This window comes from Mizuhopecten yessoensis, unplaced genomic scaffold, assembly GCF_002113885.1.
Source record: "Mizuhopecten yessoensis strain PY_sf001 unplaced genomic scaffold, ASM211388v2 scaffold8583, whole genome shotgun sequence".
NCBI lineage: Eukaryota > Metazoa > Mollusca > Bivalvia > Pectinida > Pectinidae > Mizuhopecten > Mizuhopecten yessoensis.
This window is the reverse complement of record NW_018407620.1, coordinates 13781-23896: the sequence shown is the minus strand read 5'-3', so window position 1 is coordinate 23896 and position 10116 is coordinate 13781.

The following is a 10116-nucleotide window of genomic DNA, read 5'->3' as shown; positions in this document are numbered from 1 at the left end:
TCAAAAAACACCAAAATATGCAAAAAATCATGATTTGTAACCCAGCTGAAATTAAATATCGCCTACTCGGTAACAGAAATACTCCTGTTTTAGCATAGGTCATTCCGGTGGATTTTTCACAATATTTACACATGTGCTGAGTACAAAAATAGACTACATGAAAAGCTAGCTTTTATTGTGTAGACACAGATTTGTAAATGTCCAAAATTGTAGTCTCAAACCAAATTCGATTTTTTTTTTGAAAAATTATGAAGCCCACATAGTCTACTTCATCATGTATATGCCAATTTTAGTGCTGATTTTTTTAAAAATTTTTGATACATGTTATATTACAGGGGTTATTCATTGTATAAAAATATCACCCATGGCCACCGTACGCTACTGTACTCTGCTACCTATACGCAAGGAGAAGCGTCAAAATGATACTGATCCTATTCCCTTCATACAGCTGTAGCCCTATGAATGCAATTTCGCCTGCTAGTTTCTTCATATGATATCGCTGCATAAATTCACATTTAAAGTAATGAAGATGTAAACGGTCAATGGGGAAGAATGGTGAATTCATTATGTAGGCAATTTTTGTTCATACACGTATAAATGAATGAAGGAATGGTTAAATACCTGATCTCGCTATCCTCCGTTCCCTTTTTGAGGAGGAGAGACAGCTTGGTTGATAATCTGTCTCGTAGCTGTTTCATGGTGGATTTTTCGTATAAACCACGCGTTTTTAACACAATCCAAGAAGAGACGAATTTCCTTGAATTTCGCCAATTATTTCGTAACCAAGAGCATGGATTCTTTTGATAGGCACAAAGCATGAGAAGTTCCTGGCAGTCAAACAAAACGAGTATCATCAATCTGATATGAAGGGAAACGAATGACAGATTCTTTTTATCATATTATACAAAGTAAACTGTATAATTGTGATCTGAAACGAATATTTTGCACTTGGCCGCCTCTGAAACGATGAAAATTATAACCGTTTCATAATGACTTGACGTCACATTGATGGTGACGTCATTTCCGGAGGGATGGCTTTATGACACTGCATAACACGGTATTCATGTGATAAATTTGGATATGATATTTTTAAATTGACTGGTAATTTAATCTTGATTATTTCCCCGATGAAATACTTTTTCAGGTCATCTCCCATAATATCAAAATGATCAACACAAAAATGATGACGTCATATAACGCAGTGTTTTGGCAAGGTATTTGTAATTCCAAATTCTGATAGGTTGAGGTTACTCGGCGATGAAATAACAGTGATATGTTGCGATTTCTGCAAAATTGTATTTTTGTATAAATAATCAATTATTCAGTATTATCTCTACTATAAAAATGAGTTGAGTGTGATTCTAAAATCAATTTTAAGGTGGTTTTTCGAGTCACCAAAACGACGCTCAAATTCTCACCCATTTGCCAACCATCGGACAAAATTTGGAATTAGATTTCCTGGATAATTGTTTGATTCTTGGCGACAAGATATTCCCCAACAGATATCCTATCATGAAGCCATTTCGCAAGCAACAAATCAGACAAGCTCCCCAGAATGTGCAGAACAAATATCTGCACCTTGACGCTATCATGAATAGGCATCGCGTAAGCGTGGAACATTTTATTCGTAAAATGAAAATGTATCGTGTCATCGGAAGTCTGTGGCGCAACCCATGATTGTACATTTCTGCTACAGTTGACATTTGTGCAGCTCTTGCTGTGAGGCGACAAAGACTTTTCCAGTAGTGGTAATTGATATCTTACAGTGTATAAAAGTCTTGAACATATATGCGTCTCCATAGAATATTACCTGTTCCTTTACCTGACGTACGGGACAGGTGTTTGACTCCACTACACAATGATCTTTCTATGAATAAAATTATTTTTTGAGATGACCTCCACGTTTGCTTGTGTTAGTGTCCGTCTCCGCTCTCCGCACTCGGTCTACCTCAAAATGAGAAATGTCTAATATATAGTACTAGTGTTGACGTGGACACAAAGACCCGTAATCAGCTGGTTGTTTCATGGTATCGGATAGTATGATTGCAATGGTCTTATTTGTCGACACGGCTTTATATATTTTGTGTATCTGGCTCTTGATGTCTGTATTCATTGGATACACACATGTTTATGATAATGTCTGTTTTTTGGTATAAAAAATAATTTAGCATTTTTCTGCAGATAAAATCAGTCTAGTTGCAAACAGTTATTTGAGGTTTAAAGGTGTGTATCAAGTCAAGAGCTATTGATTACATTGGATGACCATGGGAAATGATAGACGTCTGGAAGCAATAGGAATTGAGACATCTTCATTGAACTACCTGTATCTCGGTATATAAGGCTTCTATATACATGTTACTGTGTAGGTGATGAGAGATATTGTTTACAGGTAAATACAGGTAAGAATGGTAGCTCACCTTGACAACAAATCAATGGTTATGTTAATATCAAAGAGAATTGTATATATACCTATGTGTGCTTACGTTCACTCATGTTCTGCTATTTCTTATAGGGTTTTGTCTATTGCAGTGTTAACTACAGGAGTGTTCTTTATAACGGTAACAAACTGCCGAATTATCGACGGCTCTTCCACAGAAGAACAATAGGTAAAACTGTCTTATTGTACTGAGTATTACGGAGGTAACTCTGTCATACTTAAAAAACACAATAGTAAGTAATTAAATGTATATATTTTTAACACGTTGAATTAATCAATTATAAATATCGTGTTATCGAATGGGAAACAGCACATTTTATGTAGATACAAGTATACAGGCTAAATATCAGTACATTTGATGTAGATAGAAGTATAACGGCCAAGTATCAATATACATTTTATGTAGATACAAGTATACAGGCGTAGTAAAAGTACATTTAACAGAGACTGTACACTGTAACAGTTTAGATGTTGATAATTGATATTGTTTGGAAAATATTACATTTTAAAATCATAATCAGCTTAAATCATTTTATAAATGTTCTGCTAGTTTTGCCACAGTGATTTGTAACGGGAACAAGTGTTAACGAATGCAAGTATACCTGTCTTAATTCCATCCTGAAATCTTTTGGCTATTGTACTATCAACAAAGATCGCAGTCACAAAAACCTGTGTGTTAATGTATTGTGAACGGTTTTGTAGTTAAACCTAGTCAGTCTGTACATTCTGGTCGTGTGGTTGAGAAGTATCCTTAGTGTAGTGTCCTATGTGTCAGGAATGTGGTCATAAGTTACCTCGAATATATAAACAATACAGGCATGGAGGCAACAAAGCAAAAAGGTGAACGTTAAGGAGGTTTAAATCAGCCCTACATGCAGTCTCTGTAAAAATAACTCTGGTGTGGTGCATGTCGAACAAATTGGATTGTGTTAATTGTACATTTGGTATTTTGTGGCATGAATGGTAATTATATTTCCTAATAACCTACATGATTAGCTCATGCGGTCTGTTTTTACACAATAAAGATTTATAAATTGAATTAAGTTATGTATACACAGTTAATGTTGAAATCTAACATTTATGAACTTTAATTGGGCATGCAAGGTACAGTTAAATATCTATGTGGTTTATTCTTACAAGCGTGTCCCGCATAATGTGCAAACAGGTACCAACTACTTCATAAATACACCACGTGTTTTACTGCCACTGTCATTGTGTACTGCTCCTGTATATAACTGCCTATATTTGAAGTCCTCAGTACTGACGACTCAGTCCACACATCAGCTAAGGTAACACTCAACATTCGATCTCGGAAGTCAGAGTATTAAGCTTTATATCTGTTTTTATTACGTAAGATTATAATAGTGTATGTATAACAAGTGGTAAGATATGATGTCCCAGGATGTGATGGGATACCTTGACGTGTGTATGTTTAGTTTTATAATGACTATTTATTTCTCATATATTTCAGAAATGAAGGACTTGAACTTGTCCGATTTTCCTGTAGGTAGATATGTCATATTAGAAATAAAAACAAATATCAACACATCCAATTTTACATGTTGAACATTTTCATCAACGTTATTATCTGATCAAAACTAGGCCAAGGCACATGCTAGAATTTACTCTGAATGCGATAAAAAAAATGTTATCTATATATATAGTCAACAGTAAAGACGTCTGACAAGGTGATATGTTGGAATGTGGACTCCTATTTCATGTTACGTAATGCACACATGAAATTAAAAAGAATTTAAAAGATAAAGTGCACTAAATAATTCTTATAAGACTGGTCATGGTTAGATAAATATAACAAATATAGACATTGTGACCTAAATCATGGTTAGATAAATGTAACAAATTATAGACATAACGACCTAAATCATGGTTAGATAAATGTACCAAATTATAGACATAACGACCTAAAACATGGTTAGATAAATGTAACAAATTATAGACATAACGCCCTAAATCATGGTTAGATAAATATACCGAATTATAGACATAACGACCTAAATCATGGTTAGATAAAAGTACCAAATTATAGACATAACGACCTAAAACATGGTTAGATAAATGTAACAAATTATAGACATAACGACCTTAATCATGGTTATATAAATGTAACAAATTATAGACATAGTTACCTTAATCATGGTTAGATAAATATAACAAATTATAGACTTAGTGACCTAAATCATGGTTAGATAAATGTAAGAAATTATAGACATAACGACCTAAATCATAGTTAGATAAATATACCAAATTATAGACATCGTGACCTAAATCATGGTTAGATAAATGTACCAAATTATAGACATAACAACCTAAATCATGGTTAGATAAATGTAAGAAATTATAGACATAACGACCTAAATCATGGTTAGATAAAAGTACCAAATTATAGACATAACGACCTAAAACATGGTTAGATAAATGTAACAAATTATAGACATAACGACCTTAATCATGGTTAGATAAATATAACAAATTATAGACATAGTGACCTAAATCATTGTTAGATAAATATAACAAATTATAGACATAGTGACCTAAATCAAGGTTAGATAAATGTAACAAATTATAGACATAACGACCTTAATCATGGTTAGATAAATTTAACAAATTATAGACATAACGACCTAAATCATGGTTAGATAAATGTACCAAATTATAGACATAACGACCTAAATCATAGTTAGATAAATATACCAAATTATAGACATAGTGACCTAAATCAAGGTTAGATAAATGTAACAAATTATAGACATAACGACCTTAATCATGGTTATATAAATGTAACAAATTATAGACATAGTGACCTTAATCATGGTTAGATAAATATAACAAATTATAGACATAGTGACCTAAATCAAGGTTAGATAAATGTAACAAATTATAGACTTAGTGACCTAAATCATGGTTAGATAAATGTAAGAAATTATAGACATAACGACCTAAATCATAGTTAGATAAATATACCAAATTATAGACATAGTGACCTAAATCAAGGTTAGATAAATGTAACAAATTATAGACATAACGCCCTAAATCATGGTTAGATAAATATACCGAATTATAGACATAACGACCTAAATCATGGTTAGATAAAAGTACCAAATTATAGACATAACGACCTAAATCATGGTTAGATAAATGTAACAAATTATAGACATAACGACCTTAATCATGGTTAGATAAATGTAACAAATTATAGACATAACGACCTAAATCATGGTTAGATAAATATACCAAATTATAGACATAACGACCTAAATCATAGTTAGATAATTTTAACAAATTATAGACATAGCGACCTAAATCATATAAAGTCTCTGCAGACTTTATTTTAACTAAGTCACGTGACATTATTTGGACTTGATCTAGATTTGCATGACGCTTACTCTTTCGGAACACTTGCTCTTTTTGTCCTTGTACTTTCTTAAGGGTCCCCATGTTTCCTTCGAATTTTGGTTTTTGTTGACATTATGGTTTAGCTCCAACATATTTTGATGTTTTTTTTCAGTTTTCGTCATTATTGGTCTCCCTCATTGTGTATGACCTAGCCCATTTATAACGTCAACATGTCTCTAGACAAACAGTAGTCATGTAACGAGGTTATTATGTGGTATTTATAAATTGTAGAACATTCTCACGGTGTTTATAGGTAGCAACCCAATTAGCAATATGACACAGACAGAGTTGTGTGCCACATTTAAAGACATTGTTATATGAATATTTTAAACTAGAGGGGAAATTATACTTATCCTTCATAATGCTTGACCGGTGCAACTTGCAATTGGTGTTTAGACATTAATCTGACTGTTAGTTGACCTTTTGGGAAATGCTTACTGGTTCATTCCTATACAATCGGCATTGACTGGTAACTAGCTCTATCAAGCGCCTTACACAACTCGCGTATTAAGTCAAATATTCAATATTAAAAGTTTCATATTGTCCGACGAATACAACAGAATATCATAGCTACTTTTATCGAACTCAAAATAAGTCGAACATAATATATAAAAAAGTACTCTCCTTCACTGGCGACACCCGCCAAGGTACCGTTATAACAAACTTTTCTTCCTCAACGATAGGTTTTAATATATTCAACAATAACATTGCGTTTGTAACACATGTATTACTAGTATCTGAGTTTGGCCATTCTGTAGCCCAGGACTGGCCTGTTTTTTAGCTGTAATAATTCTGAAAATATCAAGAATTGATTTTGTCCTTTATAATCGTTAAACTAGCAATGCCGTGTACAACTTAGTACAGACCCTACATCTTTAAAATCTAATGATCATGAATAGAATATTCATGTCTCTATCTGTCATTAGCTACTGAATATTCACACAACAGATCGCAGGATACCTTACAAAGCTCAAGTTTCCTCTTGCGTTACATTCTAATGTATTTCATGTTTTCACAAAATAGTCATGGTTCATTAACAAAAACAGCATAGAGGACAAACTTGTAGTAAATGGAATATGGGTCAGAAGAGAAGATGGAAATTGCTCTTTCGATATCGTCCATATGTCTCTCACTCGCTGCCACCCTCATATAATGGCACAATATATATAATAGAAGATATATCGGTATCTGATACATATGTTAGAAGAAATCTCAGTATCTGATATATATGTATGTTAGAAGAGATCTACGTATCTGATATATATAACAGAAAAGATCTCCGTATTTGATGTATTTAATAAAAGATATCTCCGTATCTGATATATAAAGATTTATTGTGTAACGAATAAATCATTTTATTAAAAGGGCAGAATCATTTGGCTAGATATGTAGGTGGTGGTTGTAATCGGTGTAGGGCAGTGTCTTACTCCGGTCGCGATAATTAGTACAACCCATATGCGGTTGTGAGCATGCGTAGGGTTAAACTTCCTTCTTCGTCGCGGCAAAATAGAAATCGACACAGAAATTTACAACCCTCCCAAAAACCCTCTCTTGTTTCAGGATTGAAGATACTGCTGTTCGTTGTTTTTGTTTACTTTTCAGTACAATTTCTACATGATGGAGCTTACCATTGGCACGACGATTTCGTCTTCGAAACTGGCGTTTTCAAGCATGGATAATGTGTGGTGGTGCCATGTGAATCGGGACAAAACGTGATTCAAAGAATGGTTGATGCATGGTATGCTGGTAATCCTCGTACCAGGCAAAGGCGAAACCACAACAAACGTGTATTGTCTGCACTGATTGAAAGTGCTTTATTGACATTGCTTGCACTGATTGATAGTGCTTTATTGACATTGCTTGCACTGATTGATAGTGCTTTATTGACATCGTTTGCACTGATTGATAGTGCTTTATTGATATTGCTTGCACTGATTGATAGTGCTATATTGACATTGCTTGCACTGATTGATAGTGCTTTATTGACATTGTGTGCACTCATTGATGGTGCGTATTGAAATTGTTCGCACTCATTGATAGTGCTTTATTCACATTGTTTGCCTTCATTGGAAAGGAAATTTTGATAGAGTATAGAGTTAAATGATAGTTTCTACACTTGGGTCAATGTTAAATTTTACACTTATTGAAACTGAATCTAAATGTGAATGGAATTCATTGATGGGATTTAATTAAAATGCCTTTAGGTGCAGATTCTAGGGATGGATCAAATTTAGGAATTCAGAAAATGTTAATCTAGAGTATTTGGAGTATATTTTATATAACTAGGTCAACATTGTGGTAAAGTGAAAATAGAGTGAATGCTGGTAATCCTCATTCACCTCTATGGAATTGAAACAAACATTGCAGATTGATTGATGTGATGTTGCCAATTACACCCATTGAAGGGGCGGTACATCTAATAAAGCCGTGGCCTTCATCGCAGTATGTGGTTTTGTTATCTTTAATAAATAATAACAGAAGAGATATCCGTATCTGATATATATGATAATAATAGAGATCTCGGTATCTGATATATATAAAAGAAGAGGTCTCCGTATCAGATAGATATATATATAAAAAAAAGAGATCTCCGTATCTGATACATATAAAAGAAAAGATCTCCGTATCTGATATATATCTAATAGAAAATATCTCCGTATCTGATATATATTATATAATAGAAAATATTTCCGTATCTGATACATATAATAGTAGAGATCTTCGTATTTGATGTATATAAGAGAATAAATCTCGGTATCTGAGATATATAATAGAAGAGATATCGGTATCTGATATATATGTTTGTAAGAAGAGTTCTCCATATCTGATGTATATGTATGTTAGGATAGATCGCCGTATCTGATGTATATAATAGAATAGATCTCCGTATCATATATATTTTATAAAAGACATCTCTGTATCTGATATATATTAAAAAAGATATTTCGGTATCTGATATATATGTATGGAAGAAGATCTCCGTATCTGATATATATAATAGAAGATATTTCGGTATCTGATATATATATAATAGAAGAGATCTCGGTATCTGATATTTATGTACGTAAGAAGAGGTCTCTGTATCTGATATATGTAATAGAAGATATATCGGTATCTGATATATATAAAAGAAGAGATCTCTGTATCTTATATATATATCATAGAAAAGATATCGGTATCTGATGTACATAATAGAAGAGAACTACGTATCTGATGTATATAATAGTAGAGATCTCTGTATCTGATATATATATAATAGAAGATATATCGGTATCTGATGTATATAACAAAACAGATATCTGTATCTTATATATATATCATAGAAAAGATATCGGTATCTGATGTACATATAACAAAAAATGATGTCCTTATCTGATATAATTAATAGAAGAGATATTGGTATCTGATATATATAATAGAAGATATTTCGGTATCTGATATATATAAAAGAAGAGATCTCGGTATCTGATATTTATGTATGTAAGAAAAGATATCTGTATCTGATATATTTAATAGAAGATATATCGGTATCTGATATATATAATAGAAGAGATCTCTGTATCTGATATATATAATAGAAGATATATCGGTATCTGATATATATAATAGAAGAGATCTCGGTATCTGATATTTATGTATGTAAGAAGAGATCTCTGTATCTGATATATATAAAAGAAGAGATCTCTGTATCTGATATATATAATAGAAGAGATCTCTGTATCTGATATATATAATAGAAGAGATCTCGGTATCTGATATATATAATAGAAGAGATATTGGTATCTGATATATATAAAAGAAGCGATCTCGGTATCTGATATATATAATAGAAGATATATCGGTATCTGATATATATAATAGAAGAGATCTTGGTATCTGATATATATGTATGTAAGAAGAGATCTCTGTATCTGATATATATAATAGAAGAGATCTCGGTATCTGATTTATATAATAGAAGAGATCTTCGTTTCTCTTTCCATTGACAGAGATTTCTCCCACACCTGACAGATTTATCTCCCGTTTTGCCGGTGCTAGATTTATCTGTCTCCGCCCTAGGGTTGAGACGGGGGGATTCCCCTATTCATAACAATGACATGACGTCACTTCAACAATACAATGACGTCACGTCAACAATCCATCAACAAATTGCCTGTATGTGTTTTGGGTCCATGTTTACCTTTATTTCACATTAAAATACTGTTAGATATGGGAGAAAAATAATCAATCGCTACTGGTTGTGTAAGATAGAGAAATCTCAACCC